The sequence below is a fragment of the Petaurus breviceps genome, unplaced genomic scaffold, assembly GCF_028583685.1.
Source record: "Petaurus breviceps papuanus isolate PSGF00001 unplaced genomic scaffold, PetGlider_PUasm1.0 90564, whole genome shotgun sequence".
Taxonomy (NCBI): Eukaryota; Metazoa; Chordata; class Mammalia; order Diprotodontia; family Petauridae; genus Petaurus; species Petaurus breviceps.
The window spans coordinates 6,476,768-6,495,476 of NW_027187275.1; the positions used below are offsets into that span (position 1 = coordinate 6,476,768).

General features: G+C 40.8%; 1 long non-coding RNA gene across 1 annotated transcript in view; it reads left to right on the forward strand.

Moving 5' to 3' along the window:
* Positions 1-17,899: 17,899 nt before the first annotated feature.
* LOC138142347 (uncharacterized) overlaps positions 17,900-18,709 on the forward strand; it is a 35,753-nt gene continuing 34,943 nt past the window's right edge. The window contains exon 1 of the long non-coding RNA XR_011163414.1: positions 17,900-18,311. This is a non-coding gene — a long non-coding RNA (uncharacterized lncRNA). The remainder of the gene's footprint in view (positions 18,312-18,709) is intronic.

The window sequence follows — 18,709 nt, forward strand, 5'->3', positions numbered from 1 at the left end:
GAGGAGGCAGGTATGTGAATATGGAACATTGAGTGTATATTCAGATCTTTTGGGATGTACCAATCAGTTTTGTTTATTTTTCCCCCTTTTTTCTCTTTTGATTCTTAAAATTCTTGTTTTATAGGATGGCTCCCTGGGAGAAATGAGAGGGGAGAATACAGAGGAAAATTGAGATGATGTAACAACACAACATATCAATATATTTTTTAAAAAGAAAGAAAATCTAATGGAGGGATGAGGCACCTGAAGGATAATTGGGAGCAAAAACTTTGCTTATTTCCCAAGTCATATTAAATCACAGATTTCGAGTTGGAAGGGACCTTCGAGGTCATATGTCCTGGATAAAGGTCTAAGATCAACCAAGCTGCTAAAACAGAGAAGCAGACAGTGGTGTGCATGTCTGTAGTGAAAATAATAGCACTATTTCAACCTTTCTCTGGAATTGTTTTGATTGAATTATACAAAATCACAATTACTAGTTTTAGTAGGCTAAGTCTACCAGTTGTTAGGGGAAAAGAGGAAATACCAGTAGTGTGTAGAGATCATAGATTTACAGGCAGAAAGGCCTTTAGAGGGCATCTAGTCCACTCTAATTTTTATTGATGAGAAACTAGGCCCATAGAGAAGTGATTTGTCCAAAGTCTCATAGATGGTTACTGTCAAAGCCAAAATCTGAACCCAGGGATTCTGACTCCAAATTTAGCACTTCTTCTATTAAGCTGGTACTATTCTGAAAGCTATTTTAAATATTACACAATCTTTATCTCATATTCTTTGATTTTTAAGTCCCAAGGGTTACAGATGGGTAAGGGAAGAGAGGCTGGCCTTCAGAAATAGGCAGACAAGCCAGAACGAGAGAATCTATAATTTTTTATTCCATTCAATTAAATAAATGTTGAAAAATATTGAAGCCATGGGAGGTTTAGAAGTAAAAGTCCTAGGGCTTGTCCTCAGAATATACAGTCAGACAGGTAAGGCAAATATAACATTAAAAAAAGAGAGCACTAAATGCAGCCTAGTAAACTCCATGACTCTGTATTACTTCAGGATGGAATATTAAGTTATATCTATCTATTTGGCACATAAAACTCTTCACAACATGTCCCTTTCTTATCATTTAGTTTTCTTATATATTTGTCAGGTCCAGGCTTACTTACTTTTCTCCACACATGATATATGATGTCTTCCATGCACTGGCTGTCTCTCCTACATGGAATGCTCTCCTTCCTCACTTCTTCCCCTTGCAATCCTTGACTTTCAAAATCCAAGTCAAGTCCCCATCTTCCAAGGGAAGGAGGGGACTTCCCTGTCTCCACCATCTCCACCTCCAGCCCCAGGTGCTAACATGCTATCCTCTAAAATTACCTTGTATAGTATCTAGGTGGCATAGTAGATAGATAGAATATTGGGTCTGGGGTCAGGAAGATCTGAGTTCAAATCCAGCCTCAGACACTTACTAGCTATGTGATCTTGGGCAAGTCATTTAACCCTGTTTGCCTCAGTTTCCTCATCTATAAAAAGAACTGGAGAAGGAAATGGTAAAACCATTGCAGTACCTTTGCCAAGAAAACCCCAAATGGGGTCGTAAAGAGTCTGACACAACTGAACAACAAATAGTGTCTGCTTTGTATAAATCTTATATCTATTCATGCCTCCACTAGAATATAAACTCTTAGAGGGCAGGAACTGTTCCACTTTTGTCTTAGTGCTAACTCTCTTGTTGACTGATTCCAAGAGTCATGGTTAAAGGCAGCAGACAAAATAGGAAGGGGATAGGGAGAGACTGGGATGGCAGTTTTCTGGAACCCTTGGGGATGGTACTAGCCTGAAGGAGGCTCCAAGGAGGAAAAAGGCTCTGGTGAACCCAGGAACTGCACCAGACACCAGCCAGGCTGATCGGAAGCCCCTTCTTCTATGCTTTTGAGGGATGGACTAGCCTTTGAGACCCCATACACTGTTCTAAAAAGCCAGCTTTGGTCTTCCAGAAACCACAGAGCCAGGCTGATTTACTGAGTGGGAGGGAAAGTACAGGGCTTGTGCCCTCCCAGAAAGGATTCTGGTGTCATTTAGTCCTGTTTATACCCTCACAAGAATTCCCTCTACACCAGGCCCAACAAGTAACATCCAGCCTCTGCTTGAAGATCTGGCTGAAGTCAACCAGAGACCACATTCAGCTTTGGGAACATTTTCATTATTAGGGGTTTTATCTTTCCCTCGAGCCCAAATCTGCCTCTATGGCTTTTACCCTTGTTCCCAGTTTGGCTCTCTAGGACCCAGCACAAGTCTCTTTCCCATGACAGCTCTTTAAATGCTTTCACATGGCTTCCACATTTTGTGCAAGCTCCTATGACCTTTTTTTTTTTTTGGCAAGGCAATCAAGGTTAAGTGACTTACCCAGGGTCACACAGCCAGTAAGCATCAAGTCTCTGAGGTCAAATTTGAATTCAGGTCTTCTTGACTCCAAGACTGGTTTTCTGTCCACAGCGCCACCTTGCTGCCCCTACAAACTTTCTAGAGTCACTGCAGGAGCTAATGTTTCTCTTTCTCTCCTCCCAAACGCAACCAAGAACAGTCACTCCCCTTCCTGTACCCAGTACTGGTGAAAATGGTAGCAATGGAAGTCCCAGGTTTGTGGGACCATTGTTGGTTGTTGCTCATCCTTCATGACATTATGGGTGATGTCTCAATTCACACAAGAATTGGATTTAAGTGAAGTACAGCTACACAGTCATCAATCGGCATTACCCTCTCTTCCTCAGTCATTTCAGTCCAGAGACAAGACAAAATTCAAGGCAAATGGCAATGGCCCAAAGTGCAATAGATGCTTGGCATCTTCAATGCCTGACCAAGCTCTAAGTGTTCCACGGCACCTACTTCAACCCCCTTCATGGCCCAATGGAGCAAATTGTTCTCATCTGCCCAAACTACTGGAGGAAGTCTTCACATGGGTTTGAGGCCTGTCAGTTACCCTCAACCTGGTTTAGCCCATCTGCCAAGATGGTTTACTGGGGTGTGGTCACTGTGCATGCTACAGTCTCTTGGAGCCACAAGTGAGAGTTGGGTGAAGGTGGACACCAAAAGGGGATGAGCAGCCCTGAAAAGGGTTCTGCAAGCCCTCAAACCAGAGGTGCTAGGCCTCCCTTAACATCCTAAACATCCCAAATCTCTGACTCTATTAATCCTCCCACCTGTTGGTACTTCCCACCCCAAAATCAGCTTCTATTTTGATGTCCCCACACCCACCCCTCGACCCCTCCCCGCCCCCCCCCATTCCAGTCCCAGACTATAAGCTCCAGTAGGGTCAGAATTGATTTACTTTTGATTTTGCTTCCCTAGCCTCTGGCATAATATTTAACACTAGCAGGAGCTATTAAAATCTTGTTCACTGATTGATTGGCTCACTACTTAGTGCCATGCCCCAGATCAAACCCACCATTTCCATCTAGGGTGAAGCCACTTTTTTGTCTTCCTGGTCTAGTACCTTGCCCTCCAGTTCTATCTTCCCCTCCTTCCTCTTACCTTTAGCCTAGGTCCTGAAATCCTTTATATTAAGTAAACTCAAAATTCAGGACTAAGGGTCTCCAGGGTCATTATGGAAATGTTTGGCTCTAATGAGACACAGGAATATCCAGGTGAAGAGTATATCCCTGTGCAAATGTCAACGTGTTAATAATGTAAAAATCCTGTTAATAGTGTAAATGGCTGTCCATGTATTTGCCCTCTAGCTCTGGTCCACCACTGCCAGCCTCACCGGTGCACAACCCCACCCCTTTCAAAAAATTTTCTGAGAACAAGTTACAGAGTCTTAGCTTTGTTGGGTATATAGTCTTCAAGATGTCCCTCCTATTCTTACCTCCTAGAGCAGACCTCCCAGTGACTGGGGGGAAAAGTCAGTCAGAACTAACCACATCGGAGACTAGCATCAGGAGTTTAAGAGTTAGCAATCCAGCTAGCTCCAAGGTGGCAAGAGCACAAGGACAGCCCCCATAGTGGGAAGTAAATACATCTGTGCTTCTGGTTCAGCTCAAACATGCCCTTCTAAAAGAGCCCTTTCACGGGCCGCTAGGTGGCACAGTGAATAGAGCACTGGTCCTGGAGTCAGGAGGACCTGAGTTCAAATCCAGCCTCAAATACTTAGCACTTACTAGCTAGCTGTGTGACCTTGGGCAAGTCACTTAACCCCAATTACCCTGCCTTCCCCCCCTCCAAAAAAGATAACAAATAAATGAATGAATGAATAAACAAATAAATAGATAATTAAATAAATGAGGCCTTTAATGATGCCCCCTACCTGCTGGACTAGTGCCTATCTCTTCCCCTTCCAAATTACTCTATTTTGGAGATATTTTGTATTCATCTATATATTTATAAGCTGTCTCCCCCATTGTAATGGGAATGCAAATTTGGAAGATCTTCCCTGCCCCTAGGCTAAAATGCACCTGAAGCCTGGGGAGGGAGGCTTGTTTTTCAGTAGATACTTCTTGATTGGCCAGTGAGTCAATAAGGTTGTTACATTCTCTGAGCCAGGAGAAGGCTATATAAGCCCTGATGTGTAGCTTTGTTTGGGGGGCTCACTTTGAGAAGTGTTCTGTGATTTGATCTGTATTCTGGGAAGCCGTTGTCCAGGGCCCTCCTGGCTTTGAAAAACCCAGATCTGATTTGGTATGGATGTAATGGTTGGACAGTTTGGAAATCTGTCTACTTGATCTGTTTCTGTCTTGATAATTCTGCCTGTATACTTTGAAGTTCGGGGTGCTGACCTTTTTCCCCTGAACAAGGTAAACGATATATGTCTGACTGATTAAAGTAAGCTTGTTAACCCATTTTGAGTTGCTTTCCTTTAACAAAGCAGATCCAAGAACCTGTGTGGGCAGCAAACCCTGAGGATGTGCTTGGGGTGCTTGCTGTTACACCCATAGAATGTAAACTTGAGAGAGAGGGCTGTCTCACTTTTTCCTTTATATATTTAGAACTGGGTAGTGCCTTGGCAGCTAAAAAATACATCTTTATTGTTTCAATGATTGATATTTATCAGCTGGATTTCTTACACAACAGAGATACTCACGAGCTAGTGTGGAATACAGTTAGTCAGACTTGGAGTGAGGAAGACCTGCATTCAGATCCTGCCTCTAACACATACTTGCTGTGTTGTCCTTGACAAATTACTAAGGCAGCTAGGCGGCATAATGGATAGGGCTCCTGACTTGAAGTCAGGAAGGCCAGAGTTTGAATCCTGCCTAAGAGACTTACTGTGACCCTATTTTAACCTCTCTGGGACCCTAATTTCCTCATCTGTAAAATGGACTCAAAAACTCCAATGGTTCCCTTAGGGTAGGAACTCTATGTTATGAACCCAAGAAGGAAGGTTGACAAGGTGGGAAGATCCTTAGTCTCAAAATACCTTCTTCATTCAGAAGACACAATGCCTATAATTGTGACCATAAGAGAGCTATCCATTCATTAAACTGCAGTTTTCTTTACTCCTGGGAGTCAACTCAAATATAAAAAAATGTGAGAATGAGATTATTAGACTAAAGTAGACACTATTTTTAGAGCAGCTAGGTGATGCAGTGAATAGAGAGCTGGACCTGGAGTCAGGAAGAACTTAGTTCAAATCTGACCTCGAACACTTACTAACTAGATGTTAGCTGTGTGACCCTGGGCAAGTCACTTAACCCTGTTTGCCTTGGGACTGCAGAATATGGAAGGAAAGAGAGATGCCCTTATTGTCCTAAGTGGGAATTTAAGAGCCATTACAGGGATGGGGGAGGTTGAGACAATCCTTCCCAAGCTCCAGAGGGTGAGGTATGTATATATGTGGTGGTCTCTCACAGAAGGTGTAAACATTCATATTTGTGTGACCACTTTTTCCTGTCATTGTTTTCTTTTGTCTTCAAGGTACACATAGCTGTGGGCACCTTAGCCTTGGCCATAAAGAAGATGTCTGTTAAGCCTCAACTGCTGAATGATCTTTGTGACCTCAAGCACAACAGGTTGTTGACAGGAGGAATGGGGTACTCAGGTGTGGTCACAGGTAACCTTTTAGAGCCTGCCCTCTCTGAAGACCAAGTGCAATCAGACTCAGTAAGATAGCTTAGTGATCACATTGTTCAGGTCCCTCACTTTATAGATGGGAAACTGAGGCCCAGAGGAGGGAGGGACTCAACCTAAAATGACCATTGTCTGATAATTACAATTCTCTGTCCACTGTACTATAAATTAGAATCCCTCTCCATTCCCCTCCCCCATCCTAGCCCCCTCCCCTCCCCCACACACACACTGTTTGGAGACAAACTAAGTCAGAAATTAACTTTTTTTGAGTCATGGACGCATTTGTCACTTTGATGAAGCCTGTGGATGCAACTAATGTTTTTAAAAGCATAAAACAGAATACATAAGATTACAAAGGAAATCAATTATACTGAGATACAGTTTTCAAAATGTTTTTTTTTTAAGTTCATGGACTTCAGGTTAAGAATCCCTGATCCAAATAACAGGTGATGTTTCTACAGTGCACTTTTCAAAGCATTTTAATTTAGAGCCTCACAACAGCCTTGTGAAGAAGGCACTGCAGCTGTTATCTCCATTTTATAAATGAGAAAACTGAGGCTTTATAAAAGTTAGTGGCTTGCCTTGTTTCAGAAGTGAGATTCAAACCCAGATCTTCTGCTTTGAAGCCCAGTAATCAAACTACTCAATCTTAGTATTTTTTCTCAGATTTTTCATGTTCTACAAGAATATTTGTGTGTGTGTGTGTGTGTGTGTGTTGAGTGCTTGTGTCCTGTGCCATTTAGTTCCCATGCAGGCTAAAATGATTTACTCACTTTTTTAAGAAGGAGGAGAAGGAGGAAGAGGACAAAGTTGTTTGTCTACGTCATAACTTCAGTTATTGAATCTCTTTTTAAGCTTTGATAAGTGGAGGTTCCCCCTGCTGTGCTCACTAGAAACTTTCTTGTTTCATAAGGGACCTTTTTGTTTGTGGGCAGCTAGGTCTCAGGACTTGGTCACACTGAAGATGTTCTGTCTTTTACCCCTTGCATCCCAATGGCCAGTTATCCAGCCCATGGCTGAAATTTCACTATTTTGTTCACTGATAACTCTTATTTGTCTCTATCTTAAATGATGAAATTTGAGGAAGAGCCAGATGATAAGTGTAGAAATGTCTTTTTTTAGAAGCAAGAAAAGTTTGTTCTTCCTAGATGAGGTTTAAAGGTAGAAGAGACCTTTGACCACATGCAATATCTGGGCAAGTCATACGTATTGATGAACCAGTTCAATGGAATGTCCATCCGAGTACATGTTGCAAAAGCAGTTTTCCTCCATCTGGTTTTCCTTGCACTATCACACACAAAAGAGATATGACTAGGAGAAAGAGGTTACTAACTCTCTCTAACAGCCAACGAGCACTTGGCATATGCCGAGTGAATGATCTCTGCTATTGGCAGGGTAAATAACCACTGAAGTTAGTGTGAGACTCTATGTCTGGGCCTTATTACTGAATAGGAAGAGGGAAGTATCCAACACATCGACTTCTATAGCTATAAAAAGATATGGATAGCCAATTCTGAAAATGAGCATAGGTAAGTTTAAAGAGGGGAAAAAAGGCTATAGTCAAAAAGATATCCCCAAGTGAGGAACTTTTTCCCTACAATAATTTATGAAGACCATCTACTCAGTCATGAAAAGCTGCAATCTCTGTCATTACAATAACTATCCATTTTACTGAAATCATGGTACTTGAAATATTAATGTACTATTTACATGCCATTAAAATATACCAACTTGGGGCAGCTAGGTGGTGCAGTGAATAGAGCACTGGCCCTGGAGTCAGGAGGACCTGAGTTCAAATCCAGTCTCAGACACTTGACACAGTCGCTGTGTGACCTTGAGCAAGTCACTTAATCCCAATTGCCTTGCCTTCCCCCCGAAAAAAAAATTATATATATAAAATATACCAGCTAGAAATCCTCCCAGAACACAAGGAATTACACACTACATTATAGCATCAATAGAAATTGCATTCAATACTGCCAAAAATAATTTTAAAGGTTCATCTGATCCAGTTAGTAGGCAATTTTGATAACTCTAACATTTTAACTACATACACTTTTAGGACGTGTCATCCCATCACAGTCATAGAGCAGGTCATAAAATTTACTCAAACTGAACCAGCAATCAGAGGAAGTACTTAGGTTTGAATTCAAAACGGCTTCCATTAGCAATACCTGGCACTCTCTGACGTAACCTTAGAGTTGACATTTTCCATTCCAAACTGTCCATTTGTGTTAACCAAGCTATTTCTGTCCCCTTTTCTTAAGGGTTCAGAGAGCATTCATCTTTCATGATCCATAGTCCTATTCTCTTAGTAGGACTCTACTAAAATAAAACCCTAAGTATAAATCTCAGTATCCAGCAAAACTAGAGAGTAAGAAGAATGGACTCTTAATGACTATGACCACTCCAATAGCATTTAAGACCACAATACAGCCTTCCTCAAATATACAGACAGAAACTAGAACTGAAGCCTTCAGAGGAAGAAGAATGAAAGGAAATGGAAAAAATTTCCAGACTGTTCCTCCAAGCAGATTGGGTCCCACCCAATATTTCTTTGTGTAAGTCTGGGTGATGTGGGAAGGGGGGGTTGAGAGGGGAGCAGGGAGGAAACTGCCAAATGCTCAAACCTTATGCCGTGGAAATCAGTTATTCTTAAGAATAACTAGTATTTGGAGAAAAGAAAAAAATCTCTTTTGAAGATACGGTCCAAGTTTTTCAAATTCAAAAAGCAGCTGAGTACACAAAGTACACTATTTTGATAACTTAAACAGCCAGAGCAGTCTGCAGTATTTGCTACACAGAATAGAGTGGATACCTTTCAAAATTCCTCTGATTCCAGGAAAATTCCTGATCAAAATGCTTTAACACTTCATTGGACTTACTAGGCAAAAGTGAAAGTATAAAGTGAATCTATTACAATGGGAAAGGATTTTTGAAAACTGTACAAGCCCCAAAACAATCCTGGGGGAAGGGTGGGTTCATCCCACTGCTAACAATGAGGGGAAAATAAGAAGGACTAAACTGGAATGATCCAAAACAAGCACCTTCCTGAGTCAGTCCAGCCCAGCCCATCCTCTTCTGATTGCCCTAGATCTGGCTGTAGGGAAGTTATCAAAATGGCAGGTCCGGAAAACGTGAGAAGCTCATTGATTTAAGACATCTACTGTGCTGAATGGGGCTCCTAGAAGGCTCAATGCTGTGAAGAAAGCTTGGCCTGCAGACTCATTTTAGCACAAGAGTAATCCTTTAATGATGGTGCTCATATAAATGTTCATTCATTTCCAACAGCAGCCCCTAAATTACCTTAACTATGTGGATCTGAGAAGGAAATGAATGAAAGGGACCCACACCCAGGAAGCATTCCTCCTGATAAAAAGCTTGGGGTTGGTTTTCTTTTCCTTTGCGTTTGGACCTGTGATTTCATTGGTTTAGGGAACTGCTAGTGAACCTCCACCCCCCCCGCCCCCCAACAGATGTAGATGTGCACCTGTCCAGTAATAGGGTCTTAGAGAGTTGGCTGGGACATTGAGAGGTTAAGTGATTTGCCAAGAGTCATGGAGCCAGTTGATGGGTCAGAGACTTGAACCCAGGTCTTTTTGATTCTAGCTCCATGTTGTAGCACATTTTGTGTTGTGTTAATAAATCAGTGAGGTTGCCTAGATGTGGCTGTGTCTGCCATTTATTGGCTGTGTGACCCTGGGTAAGTAGTTTAACCACTCAGCACCACCAGACAACTCTCTTAAGACTAAGTTACAGGGGGTGGCTAGGTGGCACAGTGAATAGAGCACCGGCCCTGGAGTCAGGAGGACCTGAGTTCAAATGCAGCCTCAGACACTTAACACACTTACTAGCTGTGTGACCTTGGGCAAGTCACTTAACCCCAAGTGCCCTCCAAAAAAAAAAGGCAAAAAAACCCCACTCTCTGACAATCTGCATTACTAAAAGGAGCTTCCACACCAGGAGTTCCCTATCCCCCAAAAAATAATTAGCCTAGGATTACGGAGGCAATAATTGCACTATAGTAGTACAGGTTGAGAAATGAGAAATTCCTAAAATTCTGACTTCATATGTGTGATGCATAATCAATAAATCAATCAATAAACATTTATTAAGCACCTGCTATGGACCAGGCATTGTGCTAAGTGGTGGAGCATAAAAAAAGAAGCACTCTGCTTGGGGAGAAAACATACAAGTATGTACAAATAAGCTATATGTAGGATAAATAGAAACTACTCAGCAAAGGGAATGAGCTAGAATTAAAAGGAGTTGGGGGACGGCTAGGTGGAGCAGTTAATAGACTCCAGGCCCTGGAGTCAGGAGGACCTGAGTTCAAATCCGGCCTCAGACACTTAACACAAAAACTAGCTATGTGACCATGGGCAAGTCACTTAACTCCAAATTGCCCTCCAAAAAGCTAAAAAATAATAATAATAAAATAAAAGGACTTGGGAAAAGGCTTCCTCTAAAAATAAGGATTTTAGCTGGGACTTAAAGGAATCCAGGGAAGTCAAGAGGTGGAGTTGTATGATTGATTTGGTATTTTCCCCTACTCAGCTGGCAAGGTATTGAAATGACCAGTTGCTTGGGCAACCCATAGACACAACCTGAGAATGTTTAGACTTTAAAAAAATAAAAACAAAAAATACCCCAAAAACTCCAGCATACACTGGAAAAAGTTAGAGAAAATTAACAAAAAAATTAACAAAAGTCCTTTACCTACACTATCTCATTTGATCCTCACAGGAGTCTTGGGAGGTAGGTACTGTAAGTATTAACTATCCTCATTTTATAATGAGGAAAATGAAACTCAAGAGATGTTAAAGGGGGCAGCTAGGTGGTGCAGTGAATAGAGCACCAGCTCTGGAATCAGGAGGACCTGAGTTCAAATACGGTTCTCAGACACTTAACACAAAAAAGTAGCCATGTGACCTTGGGCAAGTCACTTAGCCCCAATTGCCCTGCCTTCCCCCTAAAAAAAAAAAAAAAAAAGATGTTAAAGGACTTGCCCAGGTTCACACAGATAGTAAATGTCAGATGTGAACTTTAAACCCAAGACATGCCTGGCTCCAAGTCCAGTGCCCTTAAAATACCATATTACAATACTTCTTGGTATTGGTAGACAGACCTGTGGACTGCCTTTTCATTGTTGTTCAGAGATCTTAAAACATTCTAAGAGGAAATGCATTTTGGAACAAGGTCCCAAAGAAAGTAATTACAGACTGCTTCCAGCTTTATATTCAAACTATCTTCTTGTTTGTTTTAGATTTTTTGTTTTTTGTTTTTGTTTTTTGGTTCAAATCTGTGATTTCATTTGTGATAGACTTCCCATTAAGAAAACTCCCCACATCAACACTGAGAATTAACTAATCTGGAGTCACACAGCCAGTATGTATCAGAAACAGGACTTGACCTCAGGTTGTGGCCAGCCCTCTACGCAACATAGCACATTTGCTACCTCTCTTAAACCATTATAATCATAAAATATTACTTACAAATCATGTACAATGATTTGACTAGGCCCATCATAGATGGAAGAGCTGGAAGGGACTCTGGAATCCATCTGGAATCCACCTTCATTTTACATACGAGGAAACTGAAGCTCAGAGACACTAAGTGACTTAACCAGTGTCAGAGGTGGAAATTGAACCCACCTCCTGTGACCCCAGAGCCAACAAAAAGCTGCAGGCTATAATCTGAACGTTGCAAATTAATATTTCGACACATCAAGAGTCCATGATTTGGTCAGTATGAGCAATTCCTCCACCAACATAAACTGGGATCCCCTCAACAACCTGTTCTGCTTTGACTCAACCTGGTGATAAGCTGTCCAAAATTAGATGGGCTCCTCCTCAGGTGACAAATCCACAGGCCTATGCTCATAGCCTTGTCAGCTTGGTTGGGCTTGTCACAACTTGCTCTTAACTGGCATGGCCTTGGAGAACCCAGTCACCTCTACCCTACAAAGGCACATCAGAGTAAGACCTCAGTCAAGTTTAATTTGGAGCACAGTGAATTTTATTTATTTGTTTATTGGAGCAGACTTTAGTAGGGTGGGAAGCTTTATTTCTGAATAAATAATTTAAATTTCATTACCAATAGACATTTCCATCAAACATTGAGTACAAGTACAACCTCTGAATCTGCATTTTCTCTCTCTCTTACCTCCAAAACTCATGAAGTTGTGTTCTTTTTTCCCCATCTACCTCATTTTTCTAGATGTTTACCATTTATCATCCCCTTTGTGACCTTGGGCAAGTAACTTAGCTTCCCTAGGCCTCAGTTTCCTGTAAAAGCTCAAATACCTATAATGACTTGTATTATCTACTTTGAACCTTGTGTGAAAAGAGTACTTTGTATATCACCTTAAATGTGTGTTGTATTTTTAAGATAATATACAAAGTACTCTCTTCACAACAAGGTGTGAGGTAAATAATGCAAGTCTTAGCTAAAGTCAGAACAGTTCCTCAACATTAGGACCACAAAATGATGAAATTTTTGGTCACAGCAAGACTCAAAGACTGTCTGCATTATCAGAGGATATATCCACACCAATAAGGTTGTACATCCTTGAAGTATTTGAGGGAAAACATCAGCAAAATACCTCAGGAGAGTATGTTGACATACTATTAGGAAAACTGCAGATGTACCAACATTGACAAATTTTTGGTCTATGGAATGCTATTAACTCAAGGATAAGCCCCACTGAGTTCTTGATTAGACTCTAGTCAATAGATACAAGTGAAGAAAAAACTATATACTCTTCCTTCTACTGAACCACCATTTGCATCATGAAAATTTGTGAGACCTGATGACTATAATGGTGTAAATGTGGAGAACAAAAAAAAAGAAATTAAATTAAATGAAACATTGTGTAATTGTGGTCAAATCTGGCCCCAGAAAAGAGGTAAAAAATGTATGTCCCTCCATGTAAAAGTAGGAGGCCAAAGGTATGGATTAATACATACACTGATTTGTTTGTATGTGGAAACACTTTTTTTTCTTTGTAATCTTTGTTAAAAAGAATGGCTCAGGGGAAGCTAGGTAGTGCAGTGAATAGAGTACTGGCCCTGGAATTAGGAGGACTTGAGTTCAAATCTGACCTCAGACACTTAACATTTACCAGCCGTGTGACCTTGGGTAAGTCACTTAACCCCAATTTCCCTGCCTTCCCTCCTCCAAAAAAAAAAAAATAAGATAGCTCACTGGATAGGAGATGGGAGATAATTTGAAAATGAAACTAATCTTTTTTTTTTAAGGTAACAAAATGATTTGAGGTAAAACCTGTGTGTGTGAAAATCATTGGATTGGAAATCACAAGAACAGGATGCTAATTACTAAAGTAGCTCTTTAATTTGAGGAAATTATTTGTCTATGAGCCTCAGTTTCCTTACCTCACTCATGAAAAGGTTAGAATGAGTTATTTCCAAGATCACTCCCAGTTCTAAAATGCTATGAAACTTTTGTAATAGCAAATTATAATATTAGGATAAAGGAAAAGAGGAAAAGTCATAAGCCATTATTAATATGTCCTATATGACATCCTACCATGAATAGAACAGATTTGAAGGTGATTTACATTTTATATGTTCAAAGATGGGGTCCTGTAAAGTTTAATTACAAGTATGCTAATATTATAGAACAAAGCAAAAGGAATAACAATTCACAAATTTTATGTTATTTTTATGGAATGGATGCAGAGATAGAGTCTAAATGATAGTGTAATTAGGTGAACTTCATCAAGAGGTTGGACTCAAAGAGTCCAATTAATTTATTAATTAATAAATTAATTAAAATTAATGGTTTACTGTCAATTTGGAAGGAGGTCTCTAGTGAAATGCCACAGGGATCTATGCCTAATCCTGTTCTGTTTCACTTTTTTATTACTGTTTTGGGGGGGAAATAATAATGCTAGCAATAGTAGCTACCATTTATGTAGCACTTTAAATTTTCAAAGAATTTTAAATATATTATCTTATTTGATAAACAAAAGCATAATGCTGATTAAATTTGAAGATGATACAAAGTTGGAGGTGATTTCTAGCACAGAGACACAGGATCCAAAAAGATCTCAACAGATTTGTACATTGGACTAAATAGAATGAAAAGGAATTTAATAAGGATAAATGAGAAGTCTTACCTTCAATTTTAAAAAGTAAGCTTTGTAAGTACAAAATTGGGGAGACATGTCTAGAAGGTAGTTTGTATGAGAACAGCCTGGGAGTTTAGTGGGTTGTACATAAGTATTTAATAAACAGCCCTCTAGGGGGAAAATGCATACATGACAGATTTTTAAAGTTTAATTTGCACTATTATCATTTTCTCCATTGCTTTTTTTAAGTCTAGGCAATCAACCAAGCAATAAACCAAGTCCTAATTTGTAGCTCTTGCTGATATCTGAGGAATAAATGCTCAAGCTGAAAATTTAACTATCAGCTCTAACTAGGCAGTTCTGGCTCCAGGGTACCCATAGCTGAAATCTCAATTGTTAAAACCTATGAGCTAATTCAACTTTGGACATTCAGTAAGAAAGTCATAATATCTAGGATAAGGACAGTCCTAGATAAACTGGGTTTAATGTAGTGCTAATGGTAGGTACTTAATACTTTTGAATGAATTAATAAATATGGTCTGAACAGGGAAATCAATCCACATACATTTTCTAAGTTTTTACTAAGACAAAGACAAAAAAGAGAAACTTATCTTGCCCTTAAGAAGTTTACATTCTGGGGCGGTTAGGTGGCACAGTGAATAGAGCACCGGCCCTGGAGTCAGGAGGACCTGAGTTCAAATCCAGCCTCAGACACTTAACACAAAAACTAGCGGTGTGACCTTGGGCAAATCGCTTAACCCCAACTGCCCTCCAAAAAGCAAAAAAAAAAAAAAAAAAGCTTACATTCTCCAGGAGAAGAACACAACATTTAAGCAAATAAATCCAAGATAAGTTTTGTCTATGTTAGTGGCAAAGAGACATGGGATGGGTACTATGAAAGCAAAACCAAAAAGACAATACAATTAATTAGATAAGCAGGTTGAAGTAAAGAAAGAGTTGGAGATGAATGAGTTTTAACTGGGTAAATGGAAGAAAAAAGGTGCCCTCAAAAGAGGAAGGCTAGGTTTAAGAGAGAAGAAAAAGAGTTCCTTCTTGGACATGTTAAGTTGGAAAGGTTGATAGAACATCCAGAAGGAGCTGTCTAGCACACAGTTGGTAACTCAAAATTAGAGTTAGGAAAGAGGATAAGGCTGGATATGTAGATTTGTGAGTCATCTGTATAAATAATAATTGAGCCCCTGGGACCTAATGAGATCACTAGTAAACAAAGTACAAAGAGAAGACAAGAAAGCCCAAGATATGAAATGAGCTGCCATATTTCCCTTCATTGGAGGTCAAGATTAAGCAAAAGTTGTATAATCCTTTATCAAGCATGTTGTAGATGTGATTCTCTTTCAGAGATGGGTTACATTAGATGACCACTAAAGTCCCTTTGAACCCTAGATTATGTAAACTAATGGATTAGGAAAAGTGTTCCCCCAAATCCACATAACCACAGAATCTCTGAGTTGGAAAAGATCTTTCATCTCTGGACCATATGACATCAGCAGCTATGTAGTCCAGCTCATACCTAAACAAGAATCTCCTCTACAGCAAAGGGTCATCCAACCTTAACTTGAAAACCTGGAGGGAAGGGAACCTACTAGCTACCTCCAGGTAAATAAAGTCAGGAAGACCTGAGTTCACAAACAGCCTCAGACACTTAACAGTTGCCTGACCTTGGCCAAGTCACTTAACCAACTGTGATAACAATAGCACCTACCTCCCAGGGGTGTTGTGAGAATATTTATAAAATGCTTGGCACAATGCTTGAACACTTAGTAGGCACTTGAAAAATGTTTCCTTCCTTCCTTCCTTCTTTCCTTCCTTCCTTCCTTCCTTCCTTCCTTCCTTCCTTCCTTCCTTCCTTCCTTCCTTCCTTCCTTCCTTCCTTCCTTCCTATTAGTGTTTCCCCCTAATCATGCTAGCTCTTCTCTTCCATGTTCTAGTTTCCTCACACATGGTTCTACATTAACCATTGCTCCAATTCTGCTGCACCCATCCATTCTCAACCCTTTATATATCAACCCCCTCCTCTGCCTATGTCACAAGACTCTAGGTAGTTCCTAAGTTCCTAAGGGGAGAGACCAGAGACCAGATTTGAAAGGGAGTTTTTTCCCTAGGAAGAGGTCCAGCCCAGTCATTGGGTATCAGCCCATCTGTTCCTGGCAGTAATTATTTAAATCTGAGTCAGACGTTGTCAGTAGCAAGCCTCTAATATTTTATGTGAGCCAAGATTTAGGGATGAAGAAGTTCAACATTTTTGTAAGGATTTTTAAAAAAGGAAAGGTGCATCTCAATAGTAATCAAAATCAATCTAACACTGATGGGCAGCCTACCCCAGAATTCCCTGCTTCATGATCTCTGAGACCAAATAGCCCTGCTTGTCATTTCAGAACCATTTCACCTCCATCCAATGCAAAGGGAAGCAAATAATCTCAATGAAACAAATAATCTTAGCAAAGTGACTGGCACATAGGAAGCCCTTAATTAATACTTTTTGATTTGACTTAGATGACAAGGATTATTGCCCTTTTCACCTTGTAAACCGAACCTAGGTATCATTGAACCAAACATATAATGATGAGGTAGATAATTAGAGTTTACTTCACCAAGAAGTAATTAAGGAGGTGGTAGGAAAATGAAAACAGATATAAGCCTACTTGAAAGTTCTCAGGCTCTACTTTAACCCCAAGAGAGTTTCAGCACACTTACTTTATTATTTTTTTTTTTACCTTGGAGAGAAAGGATGAGCATCTATATAAAATTTCTGATGGAGTCAGTTGCAAACTTTCTCATCCCTCTTCCAGAGGCTTAGCCTTTTGTCATGCATGACTAGAGAGGTCCAAAAGGAAAGCAGCCCTAGAACTGAGAGTGCCCTTCTTGAGGTATTCTCAGGATAGACCTACACTCCATAAAATCCAAGAAATATACATGTTGGTCCTGGAGGTTCAACCCACCACTGAATATGGATGAGAAGTCTGTTCCAGAATAGTGTCCCATGCATTTATGCCTTTGACTTTTCTGTAACTTAGACCAAAGTTTATACCAGACATCTAAAAACAAAATAAAAGCAAACAGCAAAGCTACTTCAAAGTGACTGTACTACTAGAATTTAAAACTTCAGTAGCATAAGGAGCACTGGATGAGCTTATTCAAATCTTTTCTCTCATGAGAACAGCCTGTGTGACCCTGGGCAAGTCACTTGACTTCCTGGGTCCCCAGTTTCCTCCTCTGTAAATTCAAGGGTCTGGGGGTGGACTCTGCGGCTTCTGAGCTCCTTTCCAGCTCTAAATCTGCTCACTGAGGCAGTGTGGAGCAGTGACTGGGTTCAAATTCCTCCTCAGACCAGCTTGCTGGCTGTGTGACCCTGAGCAACTCCAATGCTATTGTCAGTATCCCCATTTTGTAGATGGGTAAACTAAGTCATTCAGAGGTTAGGTGCCTTACCAAGGGGTCACACAGCTAGCAAGTGTCTGAGAGGATTAGAACTCAGGTCTTCTTGCCTCCAGGATCAGCACTCTATCTACTAGTCCACCTATTTCATTCAGTGCCAAGCTGGGGAGAAAGGGCATGCTTCTGCTAACTGAGTAAACACAAGGAAACCACCCACTGGGGTCTGAGGAAGAGAAAACGCTGAAACAAGCCTGTGTGTGCCATTCCAAAAAGGGGGGGGGGGCGGAATCAGCAGTTGGGCAAGGAATAGTTAATAAGAAATGTGCCTCTCTCACTGTGCACATTACAACAAAGGGCTGGCAGCTCCCTGAAGGAAAAGGGCTTGTGTTCTGCCGTTCAAACTTGTCAGTCAGCTCGTGCCAGCAGCCCTGTGCGTCTGCCTCCCCAGCACACCCTCATTCCATGTGTCTGTCTGGCCTGCTCTGTTCCTCTGTTCAGAGACGCTCCTGACAACTCCGGATTTTTCCTCTTTTTCTCTTGCTGTGGAATTAAGAGGAGAACCATTACAGCTTATTCTCTGCCACCCTCCCCCGCCCCCCCTGCTGCCACCACCACCACACCCCGAGGAGGAGGAGGAGGAGGAGGAAGAAGAGGAAGAGGGGGCTTCTTACTTTATGGTAGCTTCACATTCATTCCCTTTACGGTTTCCCCCACCTCGATCTCTAGAATGGAAGAGACAGAACTGGTGAAGGAGAGACTCCAGGCCATCACAGTAAGTGTTTACAGTTAGAACTCATTACAGTGGTTGCATAGAGAAAAAGAGAACAGTCGCGGCTTGCTCTAAGAGCCGAGCTGGGGGAAGTCAATGATCAGAACTGTCAGATGAAACTGACAGTCAGGGGCTCTGTCCCGCTCTCATAACTTCAGCTACTCCCGGCTTCAGGACCTACAGGCGCAGGGCAAATGCTTTTTTCTCATCCTGACATTGTGCCTTTAAGTAAATATTTTTAAGGCAGGTTGCCTAGCTATCATTTTTCTCTTTCCAGGTTAAAAACAAAACAAAACACATTCTCTTCCTAAACTATGTTTGAAGGACATTGGGTCAAAAAAAAAAAAAATCCCAACTAATCCCTCAATTTGGAACCGTCTTTATACAACTCATAGGGAAAT